General features: G+C 57.4%; 1 long non-coding RNA gene across 5 annotated transcripts in view; it reads right to left on the reverse strand.

The window, feature by feature from the left end:
• Positions 1 to 841: 841 nt before the first annotated feature.
• LOC120887515 (uncharacterized) overlaps positions 842 to 16,875 on the reverse strand; it is a 30,394-nt gene continuing 14,360 nt past the window's right edge. For 3 of the 5 annotated variants that reach the window (XR_013427054.1, XR_013427055.1, XR_013427051.1), the window contains 4 exons: positions 6,716 to 16,453; positions 5,334 to 5,443; positions 4,910 to 5,207; positions 1,186 to 4,546 (listed from right to left, as the gene is read on the reverse strand). This is a non-coding gene — a long non-coding RNA (uncharacterized LOC120887515). Of the gene's footprint in view, positions 1,155 to 1,185; positions 4,547 to 4,909; positions 5,208 to 5,333; positions 5,444 to 6,715; positions 16,454 to 16,875 lie in introns of those variants that run through there. The other 2 variants (XR_013427053.1, XR_013427052.1) reach the window with 2 other exon arrangements.

Raw genomic sequence — 16,875 nt, forward strand, 5'->3', positions numbered from 1 at the left:
TCAGAACCCCGCTTCCCTGGTCAACTGTAGCCCTTCACGTCTGTCCCTTAGGAAGTTTTAAAAGTTGTTTTTATTGGAGAATAAACTTAGATTTACAGGAGAGTCCCAAATGCAGTCCAGGGCGGTGTTCCCACGTCCCTTCATGAGCCCTCCCTAGCTCTGCCACGCCTGGGGAGCGGACACCGGTCCTTCTGTGAGCCACCCTCTGCACTTCATCCTGAACCCGCCATTTGGCTCCCCACCCGCCAACCCCTGGGGACAGGAAGCGCGTCTTGGGGAGATAGCCTCCCTCAAGGGTCTCTGGCTTCTCCGGGTGTCACCAGAGCACCTCCTGGAGCCGAGGACCTGGCTCCCCTTCCTGGGTCTGCGGGTCCCCTCTACGTGGCAGAGCTAGGGAGGGCCGGGCTTGGGGAGGCTGAAGAGGGACCTGGGAACACTCTGAATCGTATTTGTGACCCCCCTGTAAATCTCAATTTATTCTCCAATAAAAAGCTCATTTAAACACTTTCCAAGGAGGGTTCTGCTGTCTCCAGGAGAGGGGACGCAGGGGCAGGCCCTTCCCCGCGACTTCCTGTTCACCTGGCACGAGCCAATGCCACTTCACCCCAACCACACTGGGTTCCACGGATTGCCACACACTTTCTGGGCCCCCTCTGCTCTCGCTGCCTTCCCCGATGCCACCTTGTCATCACTGTGTCCTGGGTGGGGTCTGGGAATGGCTTGGTGGGTGTGCAACCTGTGCAGCTGTCTGTCCGTGGTGGCTGTGTTCAGAGAGGCCTGCCCTTGGCAGAAGGGCTGTTGCTGTTTCTAAATTCTTAATATTTGAACAAGAGAAGCTGCATTATCATTGGTACTGGGCTCCCCAGTAAGTGTTTTTTTTTTATTTTTCTCTCTCTCTGATAGGTGGGTGCTGATCCAAAACAGGGAAGAGGGGGAGGCATGGGAAAAATGGAGGATCTTTGATAGGGCCAAAGGGAGGGAGGGTGGGGAGGGGGCATGGGGGCAGGAAAGATGGTGGAATGAGATGGACGTCGTTACCCCAGATACAGGTAAGATATAGGGTGCAGCACTACCTCGTGTGCAGCCAGAGAAATGGAAAGCTGTGCCGCGGTTGTGGACAACCAATCCCCAATGCATTTGGCTGTCGTATATACCTAATTAAAACAAATACATAAATAGAAATCATTATCTATTTTAAAAATTTATTTTAATTTTTAAAATTTGTCCCAGTAAGTCCCATAGCTGATCCTGGCAGGATTTGAGGGTCACCCCATCCTGCTAGAAACTGACGCTCGTTTCCGATGGCTGCTGCCACACATTGGCAGTAAATTCCTAGTTTAACGCAACGTTTGGCATATTTATTATCTCACGGTTCGGGGTCAGAAACCTAAATTAGGCCGGCCAGGCTGCCTCCCTCCTGCGGGCTCCGGGCGGGCCTCTTCCTCGCCGTCCCTGGCCTCTCGGGTCAGCCACCTCCTGGGTTCCGGGCCCCTGGTTCCACTTGTAAAACCAGCAGCAAGCTGTCCATTCTGCCTCTGCCTCTGTCCTCCTCTGTCCTCCTCTTTCCTCGCTCTGACCCTCCTCCCTCCCTCCCTCCCAGGACCCTGTGATGACACTGGGCCCTCTGAGATGTTCAGTGCAATCATATCCCCAAATCCCTGCCTTACTCACGTTCTGCCTCGGTAAGGGGGGAAGGGGCGGTGTTCACAGGTTCCTGGGGTTAGGATGAGGGCATTCTTGGGGTGCCGTGAGAACTGGAGGGCAGGGCCCCATCGGCTGCCCCACAGCCCCCTGACCTGGCACAGCGCTGGCACACAGTAGGTTCTTAGTTAGTAAATGGTTGAATGAATGAGGCGTCAGGTACGGCCGGTGTATCTCACCAGGGGACCAGGGGACCAGGGGACTGGCTCCAGCGGGGCCTGCAGGTCTCTTTTGGGGGCTGGAGCTCTACCTGTGGGCGGTGGCCCAAAGTCACCTCCCAGAAGTGACAGAACCCAGGAGAAGGTGGCTGTTCCCTGGGGCTCCTGGTTTCTCCTGGCCTGTGGCTGCGCTGGGGTGGCCTTGGCTGCCTGATGGAAGCCCATGTGACCCCCCCAAGCTGCTGCCTCCTCTTCCCCAGGGTCACGGCCCTGCCTCTGGGGGAGGCAGGAGCAGCAGCCTCCCGGAGGTTCAAGGCCCCGGCTGAGATGTGCGCAAAGGGAGTTGTGTCACCCTGTTGTGTCACCGCATGGAGACGCAGGACCTGGTGACCTGGAGGAGCCTAGCCGCTGGCCTTGTCCTCAAGGCGACCTCGGGGTGTTTTTCCCTTCTGGTTATGGTAAATACTGAGCACCAACTGCATACCAGACATGTGCCAAGGTAGGGACAGAGCAGGGACAAGGCACTCTGGAAGCTGAGCCTCCTGGCGGGGTGGGGAGGGGGCGCTCAGCGTGTGTGGGGGGGCACAGCACTGGGAAGGAACTGCTGGGTGACACTGAAGAGAGGAGCAGTGGTCGGTGGGGTCCCCTGGGAGCTCAGGAGATGGCTGGGGCAGAGGGAGGGGGACCCTGAGCCTGTGCAGCCTGGAGGAGCCGGCTCCGGGGAGGGGGCGGGGGGCATCTTTGTAAAGGATGGCACTGGTGGCCAGGAGTGGGGGCTTTAGTCGGCCTGAGAGGCAGGGAGAGGTGTGGGGCCGTGAAGCCGTGAAGCCGGGAGGAGCAGGCTGCTGTGGACGGTGCTCTGGAGGTCAGCCTCCCCCCACCCGCCCCTGGGTGCTTGAAATGAGAGCCCCTTCCCACGAAGTTCCCCGCGGGGGTCCCCCCAGGCCCCATGCAGGCTCCACCCCAGGAGGAAGGGTCAGCTGCTCCTGGGCAGGGCCGAGGGTCGGCCCCTCCAGCCCCTCCGGCCTCCTTCCCGCACCATCTGCCGTGAGACGGAGCCGTCGGGGATGTCAGCAGCCACGGGCGCTAGGCAGGGCCCTGTCACCTCACCGTGGGTGACGTCCCTCCAGGGTCCCCTCCAAGCCCCTAAGAGGCAGCTGGAGACTCTCAGGGTCCCCTCAGGGGGGCCTCAGGTCCCAGAGCTCAGCTGTGCCCGCTCTTCACCCAGGGCAGGCACGGCTGACCCCGACACGGTGCCGGGGGCGGCTCAGAGACAGTTCCGAGCCCTGACTAGGGAGGACCCCCGGCCCAGGAGCCGGAGCGGGCAGGCCTGGGTGTCCCCCGGACCCGGCTCACCTGCCACGCAGCCCCTGTCCCAGCTGTTCCCCCTGCCGGCTGTGTCTTGCCGTGTCCTTCCCACCCGCCAACAGCCTGGGGACCGCCGTTCCAGACCCTCTGGCACACCCCAGGACGCCTGTGACCCAAAGAGCTGAGGCTCCGCCCGGTTGGGGTCCCTGGGCCACAGTGCGCCTGGCTTTGACTGGGGTCTGGCCTGTCGGGGTCACATGCTTCCGTATCACCTGGAGCCCGTCCCCCGCCGACTGACTCTGAGGCCTGGGTCCACAGGGCTGGCCCCCGTCCCTGCTTCTCCCTGGGCTACCCAGGCGGCCGGGTGACTCGCCCCCCAGCATCTCCTGGGTCTTGGACTAGCCGGGGCATGGAGTAGGGGAGCCCCGGAGCACCTACTAGGCGAGGGCCTTACGGATGTGGCCTGGCTGCTCCAGGAAGCCCCCGCAGACCTCCCCCTTCCTGATGGGCTCCTCCCTCCTCCAGATCCCACCGGAGCACGCGCCTGGTGGGACGAGGGGGCCGTGACTTATCAGTAGCAGCGACCGAAACTCTGCTCACCTGTTCACTCACCATCCGGCGCGTATTCGATGTGGGTCTGCTCCGTGTTGGCCACGGGTTTGGTGGCCAAGGACCTGGCAGTGAGCGCGGGGGGCTAGAGAGCTGGGGTGTGGCCGTGGGCCAGGACGGGCTCGGAACGGGGGCCGGATGGAGTCATGGGCGATAGGAAGAGGCATGACCCCGGGGTGGGTTGCTAAGATGGGGTGGAGGACGGCAGGGAGCCCAAGGGCCCACCTGATGGCCCACAGGAAGATGGCAGGGGCCAGGAGAGGCGGGGGGGGGGGGGGGGCGGAGCTTTGGGAACCTGTGGCGCCGGAGCTCCGTGGCCACCTCCTCTTCTTCAGCTTCGTCCTCAGAGCAAATCTCAGCAGGCGACATTCCTACCCTCCTCACTCTGCAGACGTGGACACTGAGATTTCCTGGTATCACCTGTGCTGCTGGACCCACCCCTGTCCCTTTGGGGCATTGGCAAGGGACAAGGGTGACATGTGTCTTTGTTAGTGTGCCCAGCTCGGGAGCCAACCATGGGACCAGTGTCAGGAAGTGAGTGCCCCGTGGACACCCAGATCCAGGGCCAGCTCCAGGCCCCCCAGTGCTGTTGGGTCACCGTCTTCTCTGGGTGCTCCTCTCCCTCCCAGCGGGTGGAACGTGCTCCTGTCATTCCGTCCCGTGTCCCGCCTGCCGTGGAGGCCATTGGGAGACTGACAGAGGTGGCAGAGAATTCCGGGCCTCCCGGGATCATCCAGTCACTCAACACTCACTCACCGGGCAGCACGTTTCTATTAAAAAATACAAAGTGGAACTGTCCCTCTGACCCAGAAACACGCTGTGGGACTCTCCTGGAGGACAGGGTGGACGGGGCCAGGGCGGTGCTGCTGGCTAGAGGAGGGCTGGGAACAGCCACCGTCCATCGGCTGGGGGTGTGCCGAGGTTCATGGCCCAGGGGCAACGTGGACCTCTCCGTGCTGTAGCCCCCGGAAGCTGCCTGTGGAATCGGCCGGTTTCTGTGCCATGTGAGCCACGCGCTCGCGGAGGGCCGCCTGGCACTGCCACCTCCTGGGGGGGGGGGAGCTGGGGACAGGGAAGGGCCAGGGAGCCCCTGAGGTCCCAGGAGGGGAGGGGGCTGCGTTTTCTCCGCTCACCTCCCTGCTGATGGGCTTGTTGGGAGGGACATAGATATCGCTTCTGGGGCTCAGAAGGAAAAATCCAATAAAACATATTTTTAGAAACGTCCCGAGCTGGGCTCTGGGCTAACGGCGGGAGAGGCTGCCTGTGTCTTGTCAGAGCGTCCTTTGTGCCTGGAGCCGCTGGGCTCCTGCAAGCAGCCGTGAGCACCAGGCGGGGCCTCTGGCTTATCACCCCAGGAGACCAGGGCTCAGAGAGGTCGAGTGACTTGCTGGGGTGGGAGGGGGCACAGCTGGCCAGCATCACAGCGGGCATCTGGGGACAGAGAGGGAGGAATCTTATGTCACATGAGTCGGTGGCCATGCAGTGAGTGGGGTGGGGGTGGGGTGCCACACATGGGGCCCCGTCTGGAGGAGCCTCGGCTGTCTCGGGGGCACCCACCTCTGCAGTGATGGCTGAGCCAGGCTGCCTGCCTCTAGTCCCCAGAGCAAAGGGAAGGGCTGCTCACGTCTGGCCGAGGTTTGCGTTTCCCGACTCAGCGCTCAGCTGGCCTGGAGGAGAAAGGCCGGCAAAGTCCCCACCAATCCCCGCCTCTCCCCCAGAGAGGAGCTTCCAGATGTGGGTCTGGGTCAGAAACGGAGATCTGGAAGGCAGCGCTTCCCGCTCCCCACTCCCAGAGCCGCCTCAGGGTCCCAGAGCCCAGGACGTGGCCAAGGAGACCGGTGCCAACTGGAGGCAGCTCTGGGAGGGGCAGGGACGTGGCTCGGCTCTGGTGACAGTTGCCAGGTTCCGTTTCTCTCCAGACTCTCAGCAAATGGTCCTGATGTTTACGGCACGAAGGGGGCAGGGGGCTCGCTGGGGTGTGCAGAGAGCCGACCCGCTCACCCTCAAATGCAGCCATGGTACAGGGCAAACGTGGAGAGGGGCTGGAAATATCTACCCGAGGCTCCGAGTCACGTGGGGGAATATGGCATTTGTTACCACTGCCATAGTCCACTCAACAAACGCTCTGTGAGTGCTTGCGGCACCCTGGGCACGTTGCACACCCTGCCTTTGGTGTGTGGTGGTGAGGGGGGGAGCCCCGACCTCATGGAGTGTGCATTTGGGGGAGAGGGAGCAAAAACCATCATGTGAACCAAGGAAGGAAGAAATTGGCATTTGAGTTGAGCCATCGATGATGAGAGGAGTTGACCTCGCAAGCTCTGGGGGAAACCAGGCTCCAGACAAAAGGAACAGTGCATGCAAAGGCCCTGGGGCAGGAAAGAGCTGAATGAGTGTGAGGAACAGACTATGAGGGAGCAGAAATGAGCTATAGGGAGGGGCTGGGGCTGGCTGGGGCTCCGTGATAGAGTGCTCGCCTAGTATGTGTGAGGCACTGGGTTTAGTCCTTAGCCCCATTTTTTTCTTTTTAAATAAATGAAATAAAGATATTGTGTTCAATTACAACTAAAAATACATATATATTTAAAAAAAAAAAGAAATGAGCTATAGGGAATTGATTGTCAGGGGTTGGGGTTGGAAAAAGCAGAATGATGTGGCCTCGTTTTCCATAAAAGATCACTTTGGGGGGGCTGAAGTCGTGGCTCAGTGGTAGAGCACTCGCCTGGCATGTGCAGGGCCCTGGGTTCAATCCTCAGCACCACATATAAATAAAGGTATTGTATGCAACTACAACTAAAAAATAAATAAATAAACATTTTAAAAAAAAAAAGATCACTTTGGCTTCTGGACCAAGGAGGCTATCTGAGTCTGTTTTCTGTTGCTATAACAGAATACCTGAGACCGGGAGATGTATAATAGAAAAGAGGTTTCTTTTGACTCACAGTCCTAAAGGCAGGGAGGTCCGAGGGCATGGTCCTGGACAAGGCCACCTGCTTCTTTAACTCACGGCAGAAGGTAGGAGCACAAACAGGCGCAGGTAAAAGGAGGAAAGAAGGAGGAGTGGTCTTGAGCATCAACCTGCTCTCGAGGTAACTGGCCCAGTCCAAAAAGAGTGAGCTCCTGGGGAACCCGGGTAAGGAAGGCATTCGCCCCATTAGCCACCGGAGCAGGCCACCCTCCCAACGCCCAAGGGCTGTTGAACCTCAAGGGCGGGAGGTGAGGTGTGGCCCAGGTGAGGGGTGGGCACTGGAGGAGGGAGACCTGGTTGAATTCAGAACCTTTTAGAGCTTGAACCGAGAAAGGCCTCCCACGGCAGCCCCCCGGGAGTTTGGTCTGAGGAGTTGGGTGGACGGTGGAGCCAGGGAGCGGAGGGAAGCAGGTTTGGGGAATGAAGCTGGCGGCGTCAGGGCTCTCGGGGAGGAGGAGAGTCACTGGAGGGGGAAGGTGAAGCCACGTGTCACATGTTGGGGACTCCGTGAACCTGGAACCGCTGCTGCTCAGAGCAGGAGTCCGGGGCGCGTTGCTCACGGAGGCAGGTTCTGGCTGTGACCTGGAGGCCTCCCGTCCACCTGTCCTGCTTCAGCGTCCTGGACCTGGTTCTCTGCCTCCAGATGTTCCCTGGTTCCTGGAGCCCGCCCGGCCCTATCGGGTGGGAAGTGAGAGTCCTGGGAGGCCAGCTGTCTGGGAGCAGCCTTCACGGCTGACTGACGGGGAGATCCGGTGTGTAGACACCCAGCTCCCGCGCCCCTCAGCTGGGAGCACGGTCTCCTGAAGTTCCCCCGTGGGACTGACCACCAGCTGCCCTCAGAGGTGACCTGCTCTGGACCAGTCCCCTCCTGGATTCCTGTCTTGTCCCCCCTGCCCCCGGCTTCCTGGGATCTGCACAACCCAGGTGACGCTCACCACCCCATCCTCCTTCTGGAGGAGATCAGGCTACTGCCCACTCTCACTCCATCTTTTTTTGGTCATGGGGGGGGCGTGGATTGAACTCTGGGACACTCAACCGCTGAGCCACGTCCCCAGCCCTACTTTGCGTTTTATTTAGAGACAGGGCCTCACTGAGTTGCTTAGCGCCTCGCTTTGGCTGAGGCTGGCTTTGAACTCGCCATCCTCCTGCCTCAGCCTCCCGAGCCACTGGGATGACAGGTGTGCGCCACGGTCTGAGTAGCTGGATGGCCAGTTACTGCACCCAGCAACTCTTACTCCCACACGTACCAAATCCGTGAAGTTCTCAACCCTCCCCCGCCCTGGTCCATGCCACCTGGCATCTCCGCCCCAACGTCCCTCCTTCCTTACCCCCCTTTATAATCTGTTCCCCGCCCAACAGAGGAATCCATTGACATTTAAATAAGATCATGCTCCTCTTCTGGCCAACACTTCCCACCACTCTTCCAGAACACCAGAGAAAATGTCCAATGACCCCTGTGGCCTCCAAGTCCAGCACCGAGGGCCTAGTCCAGCCTGTCCTCCATCTGTGCCTGAAGCCACCTCCTCCTCCATCTCTCGGCTCCAGCCGTGAAGCTTTGAGCTCCATCTTTGAGCTTCCCCAGGGCCTTTCCCGACGTGGCTCCTTTCATCCGGGTTATTTTCTTGCAACTCTGCCTCTTCCTTGTGGAGCTGGCTTAAACCTTGCCCTCCTGGAGAAATCCGTCCCGGTCACTCGGTCAACCGTGACCCCACCCCGCTCTTCCCTCCGTCTTCCTGGTGTCTCTCTCGGTGCTCCTCACCATTTTGGACGTTGCTTGGTCGTGGCTTCCTTGGGTCCATCTGCTAAATTTCAGGCTTCTTGAGATCAGAGCCCACGGTGCCTGTCGCTCACCGCCAACACCTGGTACAGTGACTGTCACATGGTAGGTGGGCAGCAGTGGTCCCTCTAAATGGAAACACGTAGATGCGAGTCCCGGGAGCCCAGCTTGAGACACGCCTCTCGGCACCTGGGTGACCCTGCAGGTGCTTGGTATTCGTGGGTATCTCTTTCCCTGGAGAGGAAAGGGGCTGTGTCCTCTTCAGCTCGGTGGCTACAGTCTCTGCCTCCGAGAGGCCCAGATTCTAGAAATGGGTGACCCGGGTTAGAATCCCTCCCTGTCCTCTGGATGTATCTGTTAGCCTCTACCGCGTAACGAGCAATCACCAAAATGTAGTAGCTTAAAATAACGGAATGTGATTTTTTCATGATCCTCAGGGTGGGCTGGATGGCGCCATTGCTGTCTGTATCTGGCCTCGCTCACAGCTCATGGCCGGCTGGAGGACCAGCAGAGCTGGAGGGACCACAATGGCTTTCTTCCCCCATTTTGGTGTGACCACTGGCTGCAGTTCTTGGCTGGGTGGCCTCAGTTCTCATCTTTCAGTAATGGTACACAGGGCCAGCTTCTTCTTACCAAGCCGAACTGGGGGAATATTCCAAGTCACCAACATAGAAGCTTCTGGAACATGACTGTAGTCAAAGTAAGTCAGAAGGACAGCTGGAGAGAGACTCCCCCTCCACGTGGGCAGAGCATGGGGAATTCCTGGCCATATTGGATCTCCCGTGGTAGCCTGGGAAGTCTTCACCTCCCTGTGCCTTGCTTGCCCCCTGTGACCTGGGTCTCAGGGCATCTATTTCCTAGGACCCTGTGGAAATTAAACCGACCGCCCGTCCAGAGTGCTTGGCATGTCCCTGTCCCTTAGAAAATACCCTGTGAGCAGGAACCACGGTTACTATCACAGGAATTACGGTGGGAGCTTGGTCATCCTCGGGCGGCTGGTGAGTGGATGGCTTTTGATGTTCAAACAACATATTGTCCCCCTGATTGATCCGGTAAGTCATTTCATTTCCTGGGATTGAGAATAAACAGCAGCCTGTTTTCTGTTGAGTTCAAACACCTTGATTTCCAAAGAGACCTGACCTGTTGCTCAATTGACCTTTTCATCATCTGTATTTGTCTGGGAAGAGGGTGGGAGGGCGAGGGCCACGCAGTTCTGCAGACTTTGTGTGTGAGAAGTTATACAAGTAAGTGTGCGCTCGCGCTCGCTCTCTCTCTCTCTCTCACACACACACACACACACACACACACACACACACGCACACACATGCACGGCTGCCCCTCTGCACCCTTGATTTAAAGGAACCGAATGTGACAGCCACAGCCCAGCTCTCCCAGGAGAGGGGAGCAGCAGAAGGCCTCCCCTTCCGGCCCCTCCAAAGCAGAGCCTACCTCTTCCCAGGTCCTGCTCCATACCCCCTGGAGTGACAGCTGTCCCCAGGCCACCGTGGTGGGACTGAGAGCTGTCCCCAGGCCACCATGGTGGGAGTGGAGGTCATCTTCCAGGCAAGGAGGCTTTGGAGGGCACTGTGCTCAGGGTCGGCCAGGAGAGCTGTGAGGAGGTGGGGTGTTCCACTGGCTAGTGACATGTTTTCCTGCAGCAGCCCAGCTCTGGGCGTGGAGAGGGGAGAGACGGGGACCAGGAGGAGAGGTGTGCTAGGTCCCGAGCAAACCCCGGCGTGGACCACAACAGGAACACATCCCCTGTCACTCTTCTCGGGGCTGGAAGCTCAGGGGTGGGCGGGGCTTGCTGCCCTCGCGGCTCCTGGCCTCCCACGGTGGAGAAGCCAGACCTTGGTGTCCTCTGGCTGGTGGCTGCAACATTCCCACCTTTGCCCTTGTCACCGTACGGCCGTTTTCTTTGTGTATGTCTCCGGGGGACCTCTCCTCTTCTTCAAAGGACACGAGTCATCAGATGTAGAGCCCACCCGAGTCCAGTGTGACCTCGTCTGAACTTGATGACATGCGCCAAGTCCTTCGGGGCAGGGCGGCCTGCCTCTGTGCCCAACACCAACGGGCTGGGGGGAAGGGAAGGAGGGGAGAGGCTGCTCTGTGGAACGTTCCACTGAGACGCGGCCTTCCGTGTTGTGGTGGAGGTGTTTGTCAGAGAGGGAGCACAGTGTGTGGCTCCGTGTGTCGCTTTTAAGCACACAGACACCTGTGCATAAGCCTCGTTTGCATCCTTGCTTTGCACATGTTAACAGATCTGAATCAGGTTGGAAGCATCTGGAATCCTCGGGACTCACAAGTCCAGGATCCCCCCGGGTCATCCTGCTCTCTGAATCATGGGGTGTGTGTGTGTGTGTGTGTGTGTGTGTGTGTGTGTGTGTGTGTGTGTGGTTGTTGTTGTTGACCTCCCTCTCTAGAAATATAAGCTTTTATGAGAATAGAGGCCTTTTTCTCTTTGTCTTTGCGATGGGTTAACCAGCAGCTCTGCTTTCTCGGGCCGCTGACGGCATGGGGTGCCAGGCACAAGGCACGGCTCCCCAAGCCTTGCACAACGTTGAGCTTTCCTGCCTGTCGTTACTCCCGGTCGTCCCCGGAGCCCCAGCTCAGGGGAGAGTGCGGGGGAGACCCCAGCAGGTACTAGTGAACAAGTGATGGGATGGCTGAGGGTGCGGGGAGCTGTGTCCCTCTTCATCCTCGGGACCTCAGGCCAGGTGGCACCAAAGGTCGTCTCCTCCTCATGACCTCTCCAGGTAGGAATGCGTGTCCCGACGTCCTGAGACCCAGATGCCCCCAGCAAGGCAGTGTGACCAGACTGGCTTGTGAGACCCGTCCCCTCTGGATGCCCAGGAAGCTGGGGGGGTGGGGGGGCAGGTGTAGGCTCAGGAGAACCAGCAGGGAGGCGAGTCTAGAAGGCCAAGGAGAAAGAGGGTGGTGTGGACGGAGAGAGAAGCGAGCTGCGTCCAGGGCTGCTGAGGACGCCCCGCGGGGCTTGGTGAGGCTGGATATGGAGAGAGGGACAGGGATGGCACCTGGCTTAGAGGGACAGGGATGGCACCAGTGGACTGACAGCTGGGGACCCCAGAGGGAAACCAGGTGGTGGGGGAGAATCTTGAATTCCGTTTTGGACGAGCTGAATTTGAGGGGCCACCAAGACAGCCCGGGTTTGAACCTCTGAGCATACACGGTGACAGTTTTACCAGTCTCCCTTATCCCCTCCCGAGCCTCAGCTTCCCCATCTGTAAAAGGGAACACCCCCCCCCAGGGTGATTCTGAGAACCCTGAGTGTGCATATATGCAGAGGGTCTTTTTCTACAGCTGGGGCAGAAAAGTCTCAAGGAAAACTCCCATTGGCCCACCTGGGTCATGTGCTCCGCCAAGAGCCAATCAGTGTGTCCAGGTCTGGTTCCTGTGACTTCCTTCTTCCTGAAAGATGGAAGCCGCCCTGCATCAGGGCCCCCATCTGTCCCCTGGGGTTTCAGGATGGGAAGTGCTGAGAATACTCCTACTGGCACACAGTAGGGATTCAGTTTATGGTGGTGGTTTCTCATTTGAAATTCTGGAGGTGACACACCTGAATTGTGTCACCTCCATCTACATTTTAAAGTCCTTTAGAGCCCGTAGTTCCAGCCACTTAGGAGGACAATGGCATGAGCCCAGGACCTTCAAAGTCCTTTTGAAATGTAGCCTTCCCCCCAGCGACTCCAAGTTCAGTGGCGTGAAGTTTTCCTTCACCTCAAACAGGCCGGCACGGGAAGTGGACATGAGAGGTCAGTCCTGAGGAGACTGAGGCCTGCCCCCCGGTGGGAGGTCCCAACGGTCATCCACAGACAGGTCCCCATCGCCCCTGTTAAGACCTGGAGACTCCCCGTTCCCTGGGGAGTTTCAGGACCTGTGGCGTCTCTCCTCAAGAAAACAGGTTCTGCAGAGTTAGACAGAGACTCGTGTGGTTCACGACATCACCCAGAACGTTCTGAAACCCCCCGGGGAGGCAGGGAGCTGGACACTCCTTCCTACAGCCCGGTTCCGATTGGAGCTGCCCAGGAACTCTCGGCCAGTAAGCAGCCACACTGCAGAGCCTGGAACTTTACAGCTCAGCAACGAGGAATCTGGAAGAACTCTGGAATTAATTTAAGGAAAGGGGAAGAAAAACATCAAGAAGGGAATTAGCAGCCAAGTCATCAGGCTGAGCCTTCATATTATTACCTTGGTGGCCAAGACGAGGAACGAACGTTTTTCCATGTTAATTACCAGCAGAGCAGGAACCAGCCAGCCATCTTGAACTTGGGCTCCTATTTTTTTTTTTTTTTTTGCCTGGATTTTTTTTTTTTTTTTCCTAAGCTAGTGCCAGGTGAGGGATGTGAACAGAGCTAAGGAGTGGGCAGAAGAGGGACACTAATTAACAACAACAAAAAATACCCCTGATCCAGGCTGCCACCGGTCATTTGGTGGGGGATGATCTTCCATCCTGTGACATCATGCAGACCTGCCTGAAATTGAGAACAGGGGGTCTCGGTGGCTTTCTGTGATCTCAGGTGGAGGTCGGGCCAGAAGGGGAGACTTGATATTAAGAGTCGATTAGGTCCATCAGCCTGTGATCCCAGTTAGGCTGGTATCTTGGAAGAGAAGAGGTGGGGGTGGGGTGGGGGAGTCCTGGGGAGAGGGAGGGTGTCGCTAATGCGTCTTAGGTGAGCCTGACCCTGCTTGGAATCTTGTAAGGGCCAGGTTGGTTCCAGAGGGAGGTTCCGACAGGTGGTCAGGGACAAGCCCACCCAGGGGTTCCTGCACCTGCAAAGCTTCCCAAGCAAAAGAAAAATCTCAATGGGGAGCCACCGAGGTTTGTAAACCGAGGCAGAGGGTCATCCGATTGCAGCATATAAAGGACACTGGCTACTGGGGGCAGGACAGATGGGAGGGGACCTAAGAAAGGTGCTGAAGCCTCTCATGATGTGGGTGGTCGGTCGCAGGGTACCAGCAGCATGGAGCCCCTAACCCTCTGTGAGGTCTCCCTGGCTCTCCTTAGCTGGCTGCATCCCAGACCCTTGTTTCCTGCAGTTAGATGCCTCCCCTCTGTGGAAGGGAGTGTGAGTGAGGCCGTTGCACCCCACAGGTGGGGCGATGGCCAGGACCTTCCTGATTTAGCCCCGAAAGTCCCCAGTCCCAAGCTCAGCAGTCCGGGGCAAACTGGCACAGCTGGTCACCCTACTCTGGGACAGGATCAAACGGGGCAGTTAAGAGTTGGCTTCCCCCACTGTGTGGGGCTTCCCTGCACTTGTCCCCAAGGAGCCTGGACATGGGCTTAGCTGCTCGTTCACTGTGTGGCCTCAGACATATGACTTGGCCTCTCTGGGCTACTTTGTTCCTTTGCAAAATGAAGCCGGCTTCCTAGTAGCACTGATTTTCTGCTGTTACTGAATTTCAACGCGTAATCAGGACACAGACCCCAGAGCATAAGAGACGGGGGCCGTGTACCAAGAGTGTGGCCTGGGTGGGCGACCTCTCTTCTCCAAGCCCACTGCTCCCTCCAGAGGTGGTCCTTGCCCCATGGAAATGGAGGCACCAAGCGAAGTTCTTCCAGTGTTTGCCGTAGCGAGGTGATGAGTAGCTGGAGGGGTGGTGACTTTGGCTCATGGAAGGTGGGCTCCGAGTCAGGCTCTCCAAGGGCGACTGCCAGTTTGATTTAAAAACTGGGACCTGACCTTCGATGGGGTCACCCCTGCCTCTCAATTTGATCCTGACTTTTCCGCGGTACTGAGATCACCCTTCATTCTGGAGGGTCTGCCGGATTCCACCAGGTAGAGCTGGATCCTCCCCTCAGCTCCCTTTGCCGTGGATCTTCCTTTGCAAAGATCTGCTGAGTTCGTGGAGGGACCGTTACACCCACTTTACAGATGAGAAACCTGAAGGTCAGCATTTGAACCTGGATCTGATTCAGGGTCTCTTCTTCCCGCTAACTGTCCTCTCCTCCTTCAGGGGCTGCACAGAGGCAGCAAGAGGAAGGGGGACAGTGTGCCGAGAGGCCGCTCTGGTCGAAGACCCATCTAGGGGACTCTCCCAAGGGAGGAGCAGCGGTGTGACCCTGGCAGCCTGGCCTGACCCTCTTGGGGGTGGGAGGCTTCGGGATGCTGGTTGCCATGGAGACAGGGGTGGGCTGCTTCAAGATGTCTATACTGAGCTTGCTGCCCAGGCTGGCCCCAGAGATGCAGGCCCCGGGTGGCCGATCAACCTGATCCTTTTGAGAGAAGGGCAGGAAAAGGCTAGTTCTCCTTATTTTTTTCCTTTTTATTTTGAAAAGCTTCTTGCACACACGGGGCGAGGGACAGAGTGTGTGGTCAGGAGTCAGGAGCCCAGCCATGGCAATCGCCAGCCCTCAGCCACGGACACCTCCCTCCCCTCCTCCCCTTCTCCCCTCCCAGACTATTTTGAAACAAATTCCTGACGTTGGTTATTTCTTTTGCAAATATTTCTGTATATGACTCCCAAGAAAAAAATTTCTTTTTACCTCCTCCACTCCTATAAACAGTAACTTTTTACTGACCTACGTCCCCAGGCCAACAGTGATTTTTTTTTTTTTTTTTTGGTACTGGGGATTGAACCCAGGGGCACTTAATCCCAGAGCCGCCACATCCCCAGCCCTTTTTTATAATTTTATTTTGAGACAGGGTCTGGGCTAAGTTGCTCAGGGACTTAGCTAAGTTGCTGAGGCTGGCTTTGAACTCATGATCCTCCTGCCTCGGCCTCCCGAGCTGCTGGGATGACAGGCATGCGCCACGGCGCCCCTGCGACAGGGATGTTTTTAATATCAGCAAATATCCGATCAGGATTCCAGTTTCTCTAGTTGTCTCGTCGATGTTTTCCTTATAGTTGGGTCCAATCGGGATCCAAATGGAGCTCATAGATTTGGAGGATATTGAGAAACTAAGTCTTCAGGGAAACTGTCCCCATTGGCTGGTGTGTGTCCTTCCCCTCTCCATGTCTTCCCTTGTAATTTTTTTTGTTGAAGCAACAGGGTTTTGTGGAGCTTCTGGGGGGTCTGGATTTTGCTTGGTGCGCCCCCTGAAGGATCTTCTCTGTCCCGTGCTTCTTGTAAGTTGGTAGAGCTGGAAGCTCACTTAGACCCCTGTTTGACTTCTCTCTGTTTCCTAGTCTCGCTATTTTGGATTCCATTCATTCAGGGCCCGAACTCTGGTTAGCTTTCTCCATGACGTCAGCCCCCAGCACCACTCTGCGGTGACGACTCTTGTGGATGTTCAAGCTGTCCCTTTCGGCCAAGCCTCTTCGTGTGGTCTCCCGTATCCTCGTGGATTTGACCCCAGGAGTCACCGACACCCGCCTTGCTTCCCAATGACAAGACGTTCCCAGTTCCCCTGCAACATCTCTTGCCGCACGCAGATCTGGGAACTGGCCGCTTCTCCACGGAGCCCCGAGTTCTAATGGACAGTGGTGTTTAGAGACCGTAACCCCGGGTGACAGGGTGCTGCTCCCTGCACACACAAGGAGCCGCTCGGTCTCACTTCTCCGTGGAGGGAGCCAGCAAACACGCGCTCCTGTCCGTGAGCCTCATGAGAGGTTCCAGTTCAAGCCACAGGTCTTCACCTCGGCTCTGTGATCCCACAGGGACACGTGATCAAGTCTGGTGTCTAAAAGCAAAGCCCCCCACTGTGTCTCCCATCAAGCTGGGAGCGTGTGAGGAAGCCCTGGAGTCTCCCAGGGGCGTGAGCCTCGGTTCTCCCCCGAGGCTGCTCTGGGAGAAGCCCACGTCCTGGTCCCCAAGAGACCACGCAGCCCCTTCCAACATCCCGAGTGCGGATCCTCCCATCGAGCCGGTTTCCTTCCTGGCTGCACACTGGAGTCTCATGTGCAATCATAAAACCTTCCGATGCCAGTCCCTGTCCCCATAAATCACAGGACAGAATCTCCGGGGCTGGAACCCTATAATACAAAAATATATATATTTTAAATTTTTTTTTAGTTGTAGATGGACATAATATCTTTGTTTATTTATTTCTATGTGGGGCTGAGGATCGAACCCAGTGCCTCACACAACCCCAGCCATCCAAGATATATATTTTTAAATGAAGTCCAGGTAATCCTAACGTGCAGCTGGGCTGAGGGTCACTGTGGTAGTCCTTGCTTCTCAGCAAAGTGGACAGTAGGCCAGCTCCGCGGTGGAAGCCCATTAGCTTCAGTTTGAATTCTGAGGCTGCCCGTTTCAGGCTCTGAGATCCCTGGACCAGCTGAGCAACAGAAGTTCCTACCATCACCCACATGATCTAACTATGCACTGTTCGGCGTGGTGGCCACCGACCACACAGGACTACCGGGCACTTGAACTTGTTGCTAGTATCCCCCAA

The sequence above is a fragment of the Ictidomys tridecemlineatus genome, chromosome 10, assembly GCF_052094955.1.
Source record: "Ictidomys tridecemlineatus isolate mIctTri1 chromosome 10, mIctTri1.hap1, whole genome shotgun sequence".
In the NCBI taxonomy this organism is placed as follows: domain Eukaryota; kingdom Metazoa; phylum Chordata; class Mammalia; order Rodentia; family Sciuridae; genus Ictidomys; species Ictidomys tridecemlineatus.